The sequence below is a fragment of the Mya arenaria genome, chromosome 8, assembly GCF_026914265.1.
Source record: "Mya arenaria isolate MELC-2E11 chromosome 8, ASM2691426v1".
Taxonomy (NCBI): Eukaryota; Metazoa; Mollusca; class Bivalvia; order Myida; family Myidae; genus Mya; species Mya arenaria.
The window spans coordinates 20,121,694-20,133,014 of record NC_069129.1 but is presented as its reverse complement, the minus strand read 5'-3'; positions in this window follow the sequence as shown (position 1 = coordinate 20,133,014).

Here is an 11,321-nt window from a genome sequence, read left to right as displayed (position 1 = left end):
ATTTTCCAAACAATGTACGTTTAGTGATGTACCTATATTTGACAACGATGATTGCATGAAAAATGCAGATTGGTTTGATGAAGATTGCATAAATGCACGCACTTGTTATTTAGAAGCTTTGAAATTGTACAATGCAAATAAAAACTATGAAAGTCGTTTGATATTATGTCAAAAGAGAAAAGCATATAAAGATTTGATTCGTAGACAGAAAGGCCAAATGTATAGACGTAAAATGCAGGAAATAGACAATTTAAAGACACATAAGCCAAAAGATTTTTGGAAGTATTTTAAATCTAAAGAAAGAGTGCAAAGAACAACATTTCGTTAGATGAGTTTAAATTGTTTTTAAAAATCTTAGTAATAATATAGTAGATTGTTCCAATGAAGAAGCAGAACCGTTTTATGATAATAATGACTTCAGCCAGCCTAATACTGTATACCCTGAATTAGATAATCCGATTAGTATTGATGAGGTTAAGAAAGCTATTAAAGCATTAAAACGTTGTAAATCCAATGGTAATGATTGCATATTAAATGAATATTTTATTGAATGTGCCGACATACTTGCTACACACATATGTAATATATTTAACTGTATTTTGAACTCCGGTTGTTATCCGGATAAATGGTCAGAAGGGATTATTGTACCATTGCATAAAAAAGGTTGTGTAAATGATGTTAACAATTATAGGGGTATTACTCTAGTAAGTTGCTTTTCGAAATTGTTTACGACTGCATTGAATAAACGCATTGAATTGATATGCAATAACAATAATATTATTTCGGACGCCCAGTTCGGATTTCGTAAAGGTCGATCAACTGTCGACGCTATATTTTTACTTACGTCTTTAGTGCAAAATTATATAAATGAAAATAAACGATTGTACGTTATATTTGTCGATATGATGAAGTGTTTTGATACTATTTATAGAAATGCACTGTGGTTAAAATTATATAAATGTGGTATTCAAGGGAAAATATTGAATGTTTTGAAAGCTATGTATCAGAATGTTACATCATGTGTAAACTCATGTTCATCATATTCAGAATACTTTAGCTATGCAGTTGGCTTACGACAAGGGAAGGTTATTTCCCCCATAATATTTTCACTATTTGTCGAAGACCTAGAATAAATTTTAGAAGATAGCGTTAATTCTCGTATAAACATAGATGATGTTGTATTAATTATGTTACTGTTTGCCGATGATATGGCCATTTTAGGAAAGACACCGGCTGAAACTCAACAACAATTGGATTTACTAAATACTTATTGTAATACCTGGGGTCTTATAAGTAAATACTAATAAAACCAAAACTATGGTATTTCGTAAACGGCGGACGTTTATTACCGCATGTAAGCTGGATATCTGATGGCCAAAACATCGAAGTCGTTAGTGATTTTAACTACCTAGGTACTGTTTTTAACTATACTGGTAGGTGTACATTAAACCAAGAATATTTAGCTGGAAAAGCTCTAAAGGCTTTAAATGTGTTACTGTATAAATGTAAAGAGTATGATTTAATACCTCATATATTTTGTCAGTTGTTTCATGCTTTTGTAGGGTCTATATTAAACTATTAAATTAATGTGAAATATGGGGTTATACTAAATCGAAAGAAATGGAACGTATTCATTTGAAGTTCTGTGAAAAATTATTACATGTTAAAATCAACACTTGTACTGCTAGTGTATATGGAGAATAAGGTAGATATCCTTTATATATTACTTGATACTTACGTATAATTAAGTGCTGGTTGAAAATAGCTAATACTAATAATATATTGTTACGTGTTGTATATCTACAAGCAGTGTCTGATAGTAATAAAGGATATTCCACTTGGTTTACCAATGTTAAAAAACTTCTTAATGATTATGGTTGTACACATATATTTGATGATGTACAAAATGTAAACGTAAATACATTTGTTCACAAATTTAAATGTAGAGTTATAGATACATTTAAGCAGGAATGGTATAGTTCATTATTTAATAGCTCTGTTCTTGATATGTGTAAGGTATTTAAAAATGCATTCCAGTATGAATAATATCTGAATATATTAGGCCAGAGTTTTTATATCTTTAGATTTACGGGAGCGCCGTACCTAAATATTGCAAAACCCAAATAAAAATAAAATTCATTTTCGTAGTTTTATTTTTGTTTTTTTCCGACGAACGTTGCTCCAATGTTAAGAAAAAAATAAAATTAGTGTTCTATAACCCATATCTCAGAACCAACTGGTGTACCAATTGTCATTCATTATCGGTCTTTTTACTGCACAAACCACGTAAACCAGTCGGAAAAACGCGGGGAAACAGAACAGGTACTCGTTACCATAACAACGTCCTGTCAAAAGTGAAAGTACTTTTTGTCATATCCCTTATTTCTCACAATTTCTGCAGCTATATAGAAATGTTTTACTACAAAAACGTTCCGATGTTTATGTTTCATTATTTAAATCAAACCGTGGTGAACTTAGAGCGTGTTTATTGTGATTTTTTGGTAGATTCAGTATGTTGTTCGTGTTTCGTGGAATGATTGCGAAACTTCCGGTCAAAATAAGGAGACAGAAATTCGTGGGTTGTATTGTCTATTAAAAGTCGTTGGCGCACGTCGTATATTAACAAGGATGAATTGGATTACAGCGCAAAAATGTATAGCTTCTGACAAACACAAACTGCAAAATGATATCGTGTTCATCATAGTCAAAATGGATATTTTTTTCTGAATTTGACTCTGGGGAGCATTGAACACACTGCTTCACGATCACATATTTGAAGAGAAAAACACAAGGTATCGTGATATTCGTAGTTGTTAATTAGTTTAATAATGATTTAGAATTTAAATCGTTATAGAATACTGAAATTGATGTAATAATAACATAGTGTGTGTTTCCGATAAAACAGAAAAAATCTGAACATAAGATATCTAGCAGTCAGTGCAAGAAGTCAAACTTATCCGTTGCTTATTGCCAACGGGCATAGCTGGAATTAGAAGGATATTTTTCAGGACTGATTCTAAAATCAGTTCTTAGACCTGTTTTTTTGAAACATATAACACTTGTAAAATTTATCTTAATGCTCCCGAATTTTCTTTGGTGAAGTACATAAATGTAGATTTTGACTGTCTGTGTATCCGTAAGCCCTGTCAAACTTTGAAGTGAAGAGGAATTTCCATCAGAGCTTCATCTTTTTTTGGGTTATATTTTCTATATAAAAACCACATCACGGTAAATTGTCACGGTGCTATTTCGTTAAAGACAGAAAAACACATTTGACCTCCTTATTATACCGTGTCTGAAACTGTGTTCAATGTTTGATTACTTCACAATGGAAAGGATATGCTTATATTGTGGGCAAAAGGTTAGAATTGGCCATTTAAACTTCTTTATTACACTGACATGTTTCATTGGTTAAAATCCATGGGTTGATAATATATGCACCTCATATGCATAGATGCATTCGAACAAATATATACAATTAATTTCAATAAGCGCTTGAACTCACAGTGTTGAGGTCAATATTTTCAGTCATTAAAAGGATCTTTTAATTATGCTTTTGAAACTTTATGGTGATCTATCACTCTTTTTTCAGCCTATGAAATAGCTGACACAAGTAAGGTGTGTTTTGTCTTCATGATATAAGAAGATTTAAAAAATCAAAAAAATCGGAGAAAAATCCGTTTTATTTTTATTTATTTCTCCTTTGGGACATTTTATGCATTTTATTTTTATTTTTATTTCCTCCTCCTTACCCAACTTTTTGAAAAATCTCCCGTAAATCTAAAGATAAAAAAACTCTGGCCTTACCAAGGAAATACCGCCTTTATATTTGTAGATTACGATTATATCTGAACATCCATTAAGGATACAAACTGGACGATATGCCAGAAATAATACTCCGCGTAATGAACCTATACTGTATGTGTTGTAACCATCTTGATATTGAAGATGAATACCATTTTGAATGTATATGCTCATGTTATTTAGTTATTAGACAGAAATACATAAAACGCTATTATTATGTTCGCCCTTCCGTGTTTAAATATCATCAACTATTAAACTCTGTTAATAGATTTGAGCTTATTAGTCTGTAAATACGTTAAAGAATCACTATGTATCCGTAACTGTATTCTAAACAATGATACATAACTCTGTTCATCCTCTTTTACAACCTGTTTATTAAGCTGTTACCCTACTGCGTTTACATATTTATACCTTATAGTAGTTGATTATAATTAAATAACGCTCCTGTAACACAAATGTTTGTTCAACTTTTAAACTTACCTTGTACATACACATGACATATTTAAGTGAATTATTATATGAGAGTAGACGATGTACGTTAGTATAAGTCGTAATAAAATATCTGTTCTGTTCTGTTCTTTACCCGTATTGATCGATAATTACTGATGACCTGTGCTACACTATCAATGTCAAACTTAATCCGTTCTTGCCTTTGCGTTTGTGCAATCACTGACCCATTAAAAAACATGCACTCTCTATCTGCTCGTGTTCATACAGTCTGTTAGTCAGTCCCGTGTTGAGTCGCGTTAATGAGAACAGGCCTTGGGCCATCCCCCCTCGTTGGAATGCGATGTATAGCAAGTATTTCGGACTTGCCAAGCTCCACCCCCAGGGCCTTCAAGATAACGTCCACCTTCTCCGTCAATCGCGCCTCGGTCTCTTCCCGCTCCTCGCTCACATCATCAATTTTGATGTTAGTTTTACGCGAATATTGTTCATTATAATTTGACATTTTAAGAGCATCTTTCGTTCTATTTTCATTTGCCAAAACTTTTTGCTGAAGATCAATTATTTGTTTTTGGTAACTTTGAAAACAAATTGAAAGTTTATCTTCCAGCTGCTTGTTGTCAAATTTTAAGGAGTCAATTTTCATGGTGTGCAATTCCTTACTCTCTTCCTTCACCTTTTCTGCTATTTCTTTTTGCATTTTTACTTCCTAAGTTTTCGTTATGGTGGTAACCCGAAACTAATTATTCAATATCATCTTTCTTCATAACATCAGCTCGTAGCTTTGAGATATCACTAGTTATCTCATCGAGGTGGATATTTATTGCTGAAATGTCTCCCACACTCTCATTGCTGACCTCTGAATATGACCTTTTGTTTGGAGGCTCTGCGTTTACTTTCCCTTTCACGGTCTGTTTGGGTTTCTGTGTTTGAACCTTTCCAATCATGATGTACTCCCTATGTGGTTAATCAATTATAGGAGTTATGTCCAAAGTAACGAAAATATTTCTTGATCCCTGATCCTTAATCCAATATAATGCAGAGTAAATGTATTTCTCCTGGCGGTGATAATTACTCAGGTATGGAGTATGAAATTACTCAGGTATGGAAATGGCAAATATAATTCATATTTTTGCTAATAACTCATCACTTGTAACATTTCTTTTTTCTTTTTTAAAATATCCATATCACAGACTCTGATTCACAAGTAATATTTTAGTTTGATACTTGTCACTTTAGTCCATTTTGTTCCTATGAAAAAAATGAAAAATTAGAGAAAAACTTTTCACAACAACATCCTCAGATAATCCCCCTTCTTGGAAGGTATCGGTTGAATATTTACTTGGCCGCATGTGCTAGTAAAAGGGTTGTGGATCATTTCTACCTACAAACTCTACACGCATTTTGAATTTGACTTATTTCCTTCATCAGTTTATCAATTCAGTTTTCTTTTTAAAAAATAGTATAATGCTTTGAAAAGGCTTGGCTTGTCCAAAAGCTGATCGATAAAGGTCTCCCACCCAATCGGATAGTTAGATCATCGGCCATAAACAGTTGAACAATTATAGTAGATTGAAAAACCAACGACGCCATGGCGATTTAAGACATCTTGTCGAAAAAACTTCCTAAGTCTGCGCTACATCCTTCTGAAATGCATCTTCGGGAACATTCTAGACATTTCCTTCTGGGGTTTTCGTAAACCCGAACGGAAACGTGACATTCAACTTAAATAGATATAAAACTAATTCGCTATCTCAACAACAAAACATCCTTTGGCTGCACAACATGAATTCCCCCCGAAAAAATACCGTAAGATCCCGAGTCTGAGAGCGACAGTGAATATATAAACACTACGATCAACACAGACAACAGACTTCCGTTGATTTAACTCATACACACTATTATAAGTCCATATTTGTTAAAGCTGCACTCAAACAGACTGAACATTTTGACAACTTTTTATTTTTTGTCTTGGAACGAGCCAATTTATGCGAAAATGCATGTAAACCAATGACAAAAGACTGCTGACAAAAAATCAAATCGCAGATTTTCCTATTTAAGTACAAAAAATGATGTTTTATTCATTTTTCTTAAACCGTTAGTAACGGTTTTAGCCATAGAACATTACTTTCCGAACAGAAATATGAAAATCTGCGATCTGATCTTTTGTAAGCAGTCTTATATCACTGGTTTGCAGATATTTACGCAAAAATTGCTCATTCAAAGACATTTTTTTTTGTCAAAACGGTAAATCTGTGAGAGTGCAGTTTTAATCTAAATATGTTGAAATTGTTCTTGAATGTACAAAATTGCCACATGCTCCAGTAAATGTTAAAACTCATAGGTTTCGTTGTTGGTAGTAAAGTTTTATGTAAAATTAATTTCAATTGCAACAACCATTTCCATAAGGTTGGGCAATATATTTTAAATAAGTGGACGTACTGCTCGCGCGAATAGGAGTAACATTGACACAGAGGTTATGGCGCAGTTACTCGTGGTAACGTAACAATAATATTTTCATTTTTTTCTGTGACCACTCGTGAAATAAAATATGATCTTTTTCTAAACATAATATGTTTGCATATGTTATATGCTATTTTCAGTTCTTAACAAATTGTATAGGTTTATGTAACAAAAGACAGGCGTTATCGTTCAAATGTGGAATAAGATGCACTTACTAGTTCAGTGTATCAGCCATCGCAGTCCAGCTGAAACCGACAATTTCAACCGATATAACCGAGACTGTCAATTTTATACGTGAGATGTTAGTCTTAATCTAACCGGGACTGTCTATGTTATACGTGAGATGTTAGTCTCAATCTAACCGGGACTGTATATGTTATACGTGAGATGTCAGTCTTAATATGACCGAGACTGTCGATGTTAAAGGTGGGATGTAAGTCTCAATTTAACCGGGACTGTATATGTTATACGTGAGATGTCAGTCTTAATATAACCGAGACTGTCGATGTTAAAGGTGGGATGTAAGTCTCAATCTAACCGGGACTGTCTATGTTATACGTGAGATGTCAGTCTTAATATAACCGAGACTGTCGATGTTAAAGGTGGGATGTAAGTCTCAATCTAACCGGGACTGTATATGTTATACGTGACATGTCAGTCTTAATATAACCGAGACTGTCGATGTTAAAGGTGGGATGTAAGTCTCAATCTAACCGAGACTGTATATGTTATACGTGACATGTCAGTCTTAATATAACCGAGACTGTCGATGTTAAAGGTGGGATGTAAGTCTCAATCCAACCGAGACTGTCGATGTTAAAGGTGAGATGTCAGTCTCAATATAACCGAGGCTGTCGATGTGGAACGTGGGATGTATGTCTCAAACTAGCAGAGACTGTCGATATTACTCGTGAGATGTCAGTCTCAATATAATCGGGGCTGCCGATGTTATACGTGAGATGATAGGCCCAAACTTATCGAGACTATCGAAATTGAACGTGGGATGTAAGTTTCAAACTAGCCATGTGTCGATGTTATATGTGAGATGTAAGTCTCAATCTAACCGGGACGCCAATGTTATATGTGAGATGTAAGTCTCATTCCATTGGAGACTGTTTATGTTAGATGTCAGTCTCATTCTAACCGAGAATGTCGATGTTTCACGATATTATACGTCTTTCGTAATATACGTAAGTCTTAATCAAAACGGGTTGTATATATAATATGTGAGATAAAAATATTATTCCAACGGTGACTGTTAGTGTTAAACGTGATAAGTAAGTCTTAATCTAACCGAGACTATCGATGTTATACGTGAGCTGTAAGTCTCAGACCAACGGAGACTGTCGATGTTTAACGTGAGATCTAAGTATACATCCAACCGAGACTGTCGATGTTATACATTCGATGTGCTTTGGTGATGAATTAAGAGATTGTTTTATTATTATTTATTGCAATTTACCTGACTGTAAGTGCATTATGCTAGCAAACGTTCATTATAGTTCGAATCAATAATTCAATCTGATGGTGTTCTGAAAGTAATAAGTGCCAACGTATTAATAGACACTAGAACGGATTTGATAGGCGGTTTATTTGCTTCTTTTTGATTTTAAAAAAGGATACAGCAAACTAAAAAAAACAGCAATACGTTCATTTGCTAGTTTATAGGCAATGTATATACACGAGTATTGAACAATCTACATTCATCGAAAAAAACATATTATTACAAATAGTTTGTGTCATATAAAATTTTCCCAAATTTGATCAAATATAAGAATTTAATTCAGAAGAAGCTTTTGGATTCATATCACATTAATTATAACCAACAATTCAAACTCAACAATTATGTATGCCAATACTGCAATGAACTTTGCACCAATTAAGAAAAAAAATCCCAGTTCGATAGTACCAATGCAAACATGACTAGTTTTAAGTACTAAATTAACTTGATAACAAGAAGTGTGTCTATTTCTCCACCAACAATCAGAGAAGTGCGGATGCTGAAAAATAAATCACACGGTCCGTACACTCCGTCTTCTTTCCTTGCCAGTGTGGCCAACTTCTTCTTCCCGTCTTTGTCAACCTGAAGCACCGTGCCGGAGTCACGGCAGCAGACGAACACGTGTCTAGATGGTGTCACGTGTATTCCTGTAGGTTCTATCATGTCAGGGTCAGTGAAAGAGGCCAGCTTTTTGCCGTTGTTGTCAAGAGTGATCAATTGATCTCTAATGTTGTTTGTGATGTAGATTGTCTTTCCGTCGTGACTGATGGTACTTTTCTCCACCGTGATACACCAAGACTCTACCTTGTACAGCTTCTTTTTTCCCGACATCGTGTAGACGTACAGGGCGGTACAAGAGAAGATGTAAAGCTGGCCACCATGATGAGCTGCGGCAACACATTCATGGCTGAAACTTAACTTCCTCGTAGATAAGAATTTCCCTTTCGTAGCATTAATGAAATTATGTCCGCGTCTATCAGCATTTCTATTGTAAACACAAACTGCCACTTCATTTCCGCCAATGTGGCACACGTCCCATGGTTTCTCAGGGATATCACAGTGGTCGAGCACTCTATACTCCTTGTCCAGGAGCTTAACGTTACAATTATCTTGGTCTGCTATGATAAACTCTCCACTAGGCAATTCACATACTCCATAGTTACAGCATCGATGTTTGTCGTTTCTCAACTTCACGTTGTACTCCTTGTACTCTGCAACACTGATGACGGGGTTTGGATCGGAGAGGGAATCTTTTCGCTGTTTGGTCATAACAGTTTGTTCTTCAATCGCTCCAAAGGTCTTTTTTGCAGATAAAAGTTCTTCTGTATGGTTATTGGCTTGCAATGTTACATTGTAACACTCAATGGTTGATATGCTACGAAGATGATCGTTTGCTTGTAAAATCATATCCTGGCTCTTTCTGTACGCAATATATGATATTGACTCGCTTGATTTTGTTTTGGTTTGAAAAGCGGCAATCATGTTTTGCAGTTCGATAGTCATTTTATCACAAATTTTAATATCTTTCTTTATGTTGTTTTCAAGTTTAGCTATCATTTCGTCCAAGTCCTGTAAAGTGGTTTTCTCAATGGTGTGAATGATTTCGTTGATCTTTTTCCTAATGGTTTTAATTTCACCAGAAATGGCTGCCCGCGTCTTTTTCAGAGATGTCGTTTCTTCAATTGTGCTACTTTCATCTTCTCGAATTGCGTTTGAAGTTCAGTTATCTTCTTTGTAAATTGTTGAAACTCAATATTTCTCTGAATTCCTTTTACTACATCTGGAATGTGTTGGATTTTGGAACATTGTCAGAAACAAAGAAGATGTGAAATATTTGTAATCAGATATGCATAAGCTGTATAATTATGCATATACCTTGCATATGTGGGAAAATATTATAGAATGATTCCAATTTGACGCAAGTAAGAACAGGCCGATCTAGGACGAGGGGGGGGGGGGGGGGGGGGGTCACGGCGAACCCACCCTTAAATCGCCAAACTTTTTATTGGTATGTAGGAGAAAAAAAGAAGAAAGAAGTAATAAACGACAAAAAAGCAGCATTTCGGGCTGGATTTGTTTTTCTTAGTAGAAATCAAACCCCATGTTACCGCTTAAAACAAATAACATTTTGGTTCTGAGGGAGTGGCGTGATGTGATGTTGAATAGATTTATTGCAGATGTGGAGAATACATGATACACGTTTAAAAGTCATCTTTACATACACTGATGACATTTCTGACAAGTTATAATGGAAGTATTATAGTTGTCACAACTCTTCCAATAATATACCAGAACGTTTTTGATTGAAACGTGTAAAATTCATTGAAAACCAAACAAAATAGTTAACAACAATATTTGTGATATCGATAACTTATCTACGCAGTTGTTCATGCTATGATGATTGTTTTGATGATCATATGCTGTTTCTGCTTTAACTGTTGGCTCGAACTCGCTCGGCTCGAATTTCTCTTTGGTTCGAACTGGATATAAGGACCATTATTTATATTGAAGGTAAGCATACCTGCTTGGTTCGAGCCAACGGGGTTCGACAGTATCTAAATAAATGTTCCGTTCTGTTCTGTGATGTCGAGCAGAATGTCAAAGCGTTTGAACATTGGTGTTTTATCGGTTGACTAAGACGCAGTTTTTAAAAGCAAACATTTCAGAAACAGATTGAAACAAATCAAAAGTAAAAAAATGTCAAGGTTAATCACTTGAATAAAAGATATCCGGAACTGAATTAAAAGTAAGCATTAGACATAATCCTTTATTCATCTATGAAAAGGTTATTAACAGAAATACAAACAAAATCCACCTTATATGTTTTTTAACACAAAATGGTGCATTAAAACCACACCACGTCTTATTGTCAACACACAATGTGTGATTTCAAATGTGTTTATAAATTTAAACAGGCGTTGAGAACATGTTATTTAAACATACATCTCAAACTAATCCAATTCCTTTATTCCTTTATGACTTATACATACTTGTCAGATCAAATCTACGCGTATGTTTACTGATTAATGCAACCATTTTTTTCATTTTTTAATACTTCGGATATTTAAATTTATCAGTTGTTTACCGTACATCGTTTAAGTGAGTT